This window comes from Papaver somniferum, chromosome 6 (genome assembly GCF_003573695.1).
Source record: "Papaver somniferum cultivar HN1 chromosome 6, ASM357369v1, whole genome shotgun sequence".
Taxonomy (NCBI): domain Eukaryota; kingdom Viridiplantae; phylum Streptophyta; class Magnoliopsida; order Ranunculales; family Papaveraceae; genus Papaver; species Papaver somniferum.
The window spans coordinates 159,727,348-159,734,219 of NC_039363.1; the positions used below are offsets into that span (position 1 = coordinate 159,727,348).

The window sequence follows — 6,872 nt, forward strand, 5'->3', positions numbered from 1 at the left end:
AACTCAACTACTCCGCATCGGGTACGTTTGGAATTGGCCCCCATTTGGTGAGGCGTACGGAGTCCCGATTAACAACTGAGATAGCAAGCACCAACTGTAGAGATACTAAACAATAACAAAAAAAAAACGATTTTAATTCTAAAATAGTTTGCCAACTTAAAATAGTGCAAAGCTTATGAAATGTTTCCCGTCGAAGTTGATGTAAATAAGAAAGTTCACTGATATATCTTTCTTCAGAAATAGTTTGCCAACTGTAGAGATACTAAACAATCAAATCATATACTTGCATTAACAATATGATCTTAATTTAAGCTTATCAAATGTAGGATTTGATTATTCAAGTCTAGTCGATTCCTTGATGAGAAAAAACTAGTTAACTAACCCAATTCTTGTATTGTCTAAAAGAATGTACAGTTATTTTATGAATAATTGGAACCTGATAAGAGAAATTGGGTGATTTTTGATCTCTTTCGAGTCTTATCGAATAAAGTGATTATACATACGTAATCGTTTTGGTTTTGTAACTAAGTTTTCTTAGTTAACTAATCAGACTAAGGGAAAATTGATTCAGGCAATTGTTTTCTTGATAATATGCTAAAAAAAATTACTTAGGTAGTTTCGCTTTTAGTATTGGTTATCTAAAATGGTATGTGAAACCTTTGTGCTTAACTCTTATAGACTGTACAAGTTCTTATGAATTTGTAAGATCCTTTCGGTTTGCTCTTATGTTTATTCGTTTCTTTATCATTTTTGTGACAAAAAGGGGGAGAAATATATGGAGTAAACAAGTGATTTATGATCACCAGGAAATGACATATGTATTTAAAATATTATATCTAACGAAGGAGTAAAGCATATGTTAGAACATTGCTCGGTCGAACTTACAAGTGTTGCTATCTCAAGCTTGTTGTCAAATTTAGTTGATCAAAACTATATTTTGGTTTCTAGTCTACATTTAGTCAAATCTCGGATTAGGATAGACGTGTGTAGTTGAGTACCAGACATTAATGCTTCTACCATTTGAAGGCGAAGATCAACTGAAGCTTTTGGAAAACTTAATCAACAAAAGGTAAGTGAAGACTGGACCACCTATTTATCAAGTTTTTACTTTTCTATATACGAGACATTGTCGCATGACTAAATTAGACATTACATGCGTAATAGAAATTTCGATTCAAGTTTATCTTGATTAATCATTCTCGAAATATGCTAAAGAAAATCATGACTGGTCTTGTTATTCATTGAATATCTTTTGGTTGACCAATGGAAGATGACTATGGTAGAACCTATCTTAATTTTGTTGAGACTTGAGGTATAATCGGTCATAGCCTATATAATATAGCTAGTTGTAATCGGTCATGAGCTACATTGGAGATCAAGGTGTAACTGATCACAATCTATATTGGAATACAAGTTGTAATCGGTCACAAGTTACTTTGGGAACCAAGGTATAACCGATCACAAGATGAATTGGGAAGTTAGTTGTAATCCATCACAAGCTACCTTCGGGAAGCAAGATGTAACCGGACACAAAATACTTCGGGAAGCAAGGTGTAACCGGTCACAAGCTATTTCATGGAGCAAGGTGTAACCGATTACAACCTATATTGGGAATCATGTTATAACCGGTCACAACATATTTTTGAGTGATGGTTTAATCAGTTCCATGTACAAAACCAATATCCATGGTTCACATATTTCTTCATGGTGTATAAGTGAATTAGGGTTTTGGGTTTATTTTTCAAAGATATTCCTTGATGCTCAAGGTGATCCCTGGTCCGAAATATTAAAAAGCATTGAATTATGATTTTCATCATATATATGTTTTAATTACCAGTAATTAAAGCATATCCTCTGGAAAATATTATTGGTTAATGTGCTAGACTAATAATATAGGTTTTCCATGAGAGTTTTTGAAAATATTGGTTAACATTAATTGTAAATAGGAAAACCGAATATAGGCACTTTAATGCATATCTTGAGAATATTTTCGGTTTTGGAATTTCCTTGTTGTCCAAAGAATCTTGGTATATAAATACTTGAGTTTGCATTTCTTGTAAACTATCCTAAGATCCAGGCAAACTTCATTTCTTTTTACATTTTACACATTTGAAACTTCGAGCCGAGTTTATCTCGTCTATATATTTCTTGAAATATGCGTTGAAAGATTTTTAGCTTTAGCTGAACTTCATCATCTACTTGACAAGTTTAGTTGGAGACAATTTATTTGTTGGAAACTAAATATTAAGTCAAGATGATCATGTGAAAATTACCTTGAACATCTTACATGATTTATGTGAGACAATCATTTGATGTTAGCTTGGGAAGTTTCGTATTGATCGATTAATCACTTGAAAATTACTTGAAGCTAGTGGCATGTGTAAGATTACAATTGTTGTCTTCTAAGGATGTTTCGATAATTAAATGAGTTTTAGAACTACTACCAATGTCTGGATATAACATAGTATGCGTACCTTGTATGCGAACTGTTATACTAGTTCAGGTCTGGAACTCTTGTTTGCGAACAGGTTTAACTGTCAAAGGTCCGGAACTGTGGTTTGCGAACGACTAAGACTAGGTGAGTCCGGAACTGTGGTTCGCGTACTCTGTTTAGAATCATTTAAGAACTCTCCCTCATTTGATGTCATTCCCAAGAAAACAACATGAGCGACCTTACTATTACGAGAAAAAAAGGATTTCTCTGGATGCGATTTGTTAATGTCCAAAGTATCATCGAGTAAACTAATCAAAAGAGAAACTTTATGATTAGTTTAACCGGAAACACTCAACATAAGAAAACTTACGGAGTAAATATAGTACTTTCACATAATAGTGGATCGGGGAAAGATCAATACTGCGGAATTTTCTCAAAAAGTTCATTCTATCTTTTATCAATATTTGCATAAAGACATAACAGACTTAACTTTTGAGCATATATGAGATAACAACACAGTTCACGAACGTAAACGCATATATATCCTATAAGACATTTGTAATATATCTATCTTACAAAAATAAATGTGTTTTTGCTAATCTGACGGTTCTGAACGAGTGTTTTATTGTGATCTACGGCCATCATTTGCTTTCACAAATAAAAGATAAATTGTGGCTTTAAATCAATCCATGTTTTACGCCCGCATCCAACCTCTCAGATTGCTTCCTCTTATCCTCCTTTTCTGTTACACGTTATCAAACTGAAATTATGGTAGAAATCTGCATCTCTCTTCCACTTCAGATCAGAATAATTATCCTTTTCTGTTACCGTGCAAATTATCCCCTGCAAAATAAGGAAACAAAAAAACATTGAATACCCTACATACGTTACAAAGGTTAAACAAGTTCCGCATACGTTACAAATGTTCCCCTACATAAACCCCAACAGACGTCCTCATGTTACCAGACGCATGCTCTCTCAACACTGCAAGGTAATGGCCATTTTTATTCTTTGATTCTTTTCAATTAGTTTGATTTTTCGATTCAAGTTTCTAAGTTCATGGCTCTATTGCAGGTTTGGCTGTTTTTTTCGGAAAAAAGCTTAGGTATTTGTGTTCCAGACGTTAATCAATAATTGTTCTTTGATGTTTATGATTTTCTTTTTCTTAGAAAACAAGGTATTAACTCACTGTAGAATGATTTCTAATTGTGCCTGTTTAAGTTCTACTAACCCATTCTGATAGAACACTACTTAAATAAGCACACTAACCAAATTGTGGATGTTATGCTTGATTCACAAAACCAATATAAACGGTGAATAAGATTAGTGGAATTTGGTTATTTATCTGGCAATGATAAGTGTATTTTTCCTTCCTAGATTTCCAATTGTTTGTAATTTTTATTGATCATATTCAACTAACATCTTTGTTTAGGTTTTTTCTATTCCAGTTTTTTGACTCCCAATATTGCATCGATGAGGGGAAGGGATATCAAGCTGATTTTGATAAAAGCAAATCACTTGGGCATCCATGTTCAAATTAGTATAGGACATTCATATACTCAGTTGCGGTATCAATAAATTATCACACCATGAAATGCTACTGGTCCTTTTGGTATGTGTCTGCATCATATATTTTTTATTTTGTAAATATTCTTACCATATCCAGTACCTAGGACTCCTCCACCTTGCCAAATATTCTGAAAATGCAAGTATATACACAGTTGGCCGAAACAATCAGAAGATACTATGGATCTAGCCAAAGCTATGCATGATGTGGACAGCATTGCTGATATGATAGCGGCTTTGACATCTCTACACAAAAGTAAAATTGTAAGTTAAAATGTTTATTAATATTGTACATTTTGATTTTGACTCGCTTTCATGTTTGCCAAATGGTGTTCAATATTAGGACTTTTTGTATTTTGATTTTGACTTGATGTAGTGTTTGCCAAATCTCTCAGATTGCTCAGCTGCGATATCGATGAATTATTACACCATGAAATGCTACCGGTCCTTTTGGTATGTGTCTGCATCAAACAATTTTTATTTTGTGCTACTTGCACTTCAAGAGCTGGTAGCTCGATATATCCATGCAAAGAAAACAATGTTGAGTAGTACACTACTTCCAATTAGGCACCGTTAATTTCACCCTGTGATACCATAGACTGAATCAGGTTTGCTAAATCCATCTCCTGTCTATGTGTAAAGGCTGCTATATGTGTAACGTACGCCCGACCTATAAATTAAAGTACTCATTGAGAACCGCTAAGTAGCAAAAAAGTTGTTGGTGAGGACGAAATTGAGATCAAAATTGATATTCTCATTCCCAGATTTTGATCACTGCATAGCACCTTGATATTAAACAATCTAATTTTTTTGCTCGGTGTCTACCTGTTCATTTATTAACCACACCATCATGTCCCATTTCCAACTCAGATACCTGATTCGCTATGTAGTTGAAGATGCATCCGACTCATGAGAGATGTGTATTAACTAAATCAATTATCCCATCTCACCTTAGGGCATCTAAGTTATTGATGATAAAAGTGTACGAAATATAACATATTTATCACTTAAATTTTGTATGAATCGGCGAGGGCCCGCCGTTCTGGGTTCTCACCACTCTTCACCAGGCTTTGGATTTTCAAATTACTTTGAACTCCTTTAAAATGAAGCAGAAACTACCAGTAACCTACACATTGAGCCATATCGACTACCACGGTCCTTCCACCTTGACAAAATTGAAGCAGCTTTTTTATCGCACTGTCAAAGACGAACATAAGTATGAATCTGGACGAAAGATATCTGATTTTGATTTCACCTGGAGGCTCTAACCTCTTGAAGAAACTTTTGTACTTTCAGATTGAGCATAAAGTTTCTATAGGTATCCCTACATCCATGATTGATTGGGTTGTATCCTTCGTAGTTTTTCACATTTTCTTTAATTTGGTACTATTTATGACTTGACCATGATTACTTTGATGTTGTCGGTTCAGATGTAAATTTATTTTCGTGGGAAGAGAATAACACAAGCCTTAGGTTTTTTATGCATTTAACAACGATATTATTTTTTTGTTTTGTTTTGAATTAGCAGTTTCCTATAAAGGTGTAGTTGCTGATATCCTATGTAAGATAGATTTTGTGGGGATCCAACTCATAGTCATTTGGCTATGCCTTAGAAGAGGGAACAAATATAGCTACTCTTCGAGGATGTCAAGGATATCTGATGGTTCAAGAAGTTAGAGTTGGAAACAGACTTTTCAGCTTGAATCTGTGTCAATTACTATAGGCAATCAGGCATTGTGTTTCTAACATCTCTATTCATCTTGGATTGATATTAGTTGAGATGGTCATTTATCTTGCTTTAGCTAGCTACATGGTTCTTAGTGCTAAATTATATTTAAGTATTATTATGTTTGCAGAATTTTCATAGAAGCTCTATTTTTGACAGGTGAGAAAGCTAGAGATCTGTCTGATGATGTGGTGTCAGTTGCCCATTGGAGTTGCTTATGTAATGACACTTACTAGATCTGAAAGAAAATCAGTCAGGACTCAGGTTTGTCGGTGTTCTTGGTGAAATAAAATATTTCCCAAAAAAATATGGGATGACTCTACTTAGAGAAAGTTGTATGCGTGATACATTAGCAGGCTACACCACCCTTTATTGTAGGTCTCAGTTTCCTTTATCCTATCTACATGAAGCTGCTAATCTTTCTGGATTCATCCGGAATCTAATATAATTGTATGATGATTACCATCTGCATTCATGGAGGTACAAATAATGTCTTTAATCTGTTTAATGTTTATGCAAATGTGCATACTTCAGCTTAAATGCCAGGATAAAATGTAAAACCTCGATAAGTCGCTCCTTCTGAACAAAGCAGTGGTGCGAGGTGGTTAGGACCGACCACATTTTTTCAAGAATATAAATTGCAGACACCCCGTCAGTTTTTCTAACTGTTTCCTAATTAAGTTGGCTGCCACAGGACACACTAAAGGTCTTTGTGCATTAAGTTGGAGTGTTGATGGCGGTGAGTATAGATAATATGAATAAAAATGGAACACATCCACAATGGTTAACTGCAATTCACGAAGGAAAAGGAAACGTAGGATAATATGTAGTTCAAATCCTTATTGGTTAGATTCTGATTCTTATTTTGAAAAACTGAAATGGATATTTCAGAATGTTCCATTGTCAATTAGAATTTGGTACTTGGGTTGATCATCTTATCTACAAGCAGTGGAAATCCGTATTTTGGAATGTTCTTATAGTTCATGGACATCACATATGTTAAAGGTTTCCATATTGCATTATGTGGTACGCAGTTCTACTGATTTCCATTTTCCCTTCAATTGAGGTAGGTTTGTGGTAACATTTCGAAAAATAAGAACCAGGTGAGGATTGAACATGTTCAATAAGTCGAGGTGCATAGAGTAG

The 6,872-nt window shown here is 34.4% G+C and overlaps 1 long non-coding RNA gene across 2 annotated transcripts; it reads left to right on the forward strand.

Annotated features, from left to right (window-relative positions):
- Positions 1–3,164: 3,164 nt before the first annotated feature.
- On the forward strand, positions 3,165–6,499 carry LOC113289911. Of its 2 annotated transcripts, none has more exons than XR_003331243.1 (6): positions 3,165–3,425; positions 3,509–3,539; positions 3,867–4,046; positions 4,156–4,264; positions 4,396–4,453; positions 5,529–6,499. It is a non-coding gene; the product is annotated as an uncharacterized LOC113289911 (long non-coding RNA). The 2 variants fall into 2 exon arrangements; XR_003331244.1 differs by having other exon boundaries at positions 5,886–6,499.
- Positions 6,500–6,872: the final 373 nt, after the last annotated feature.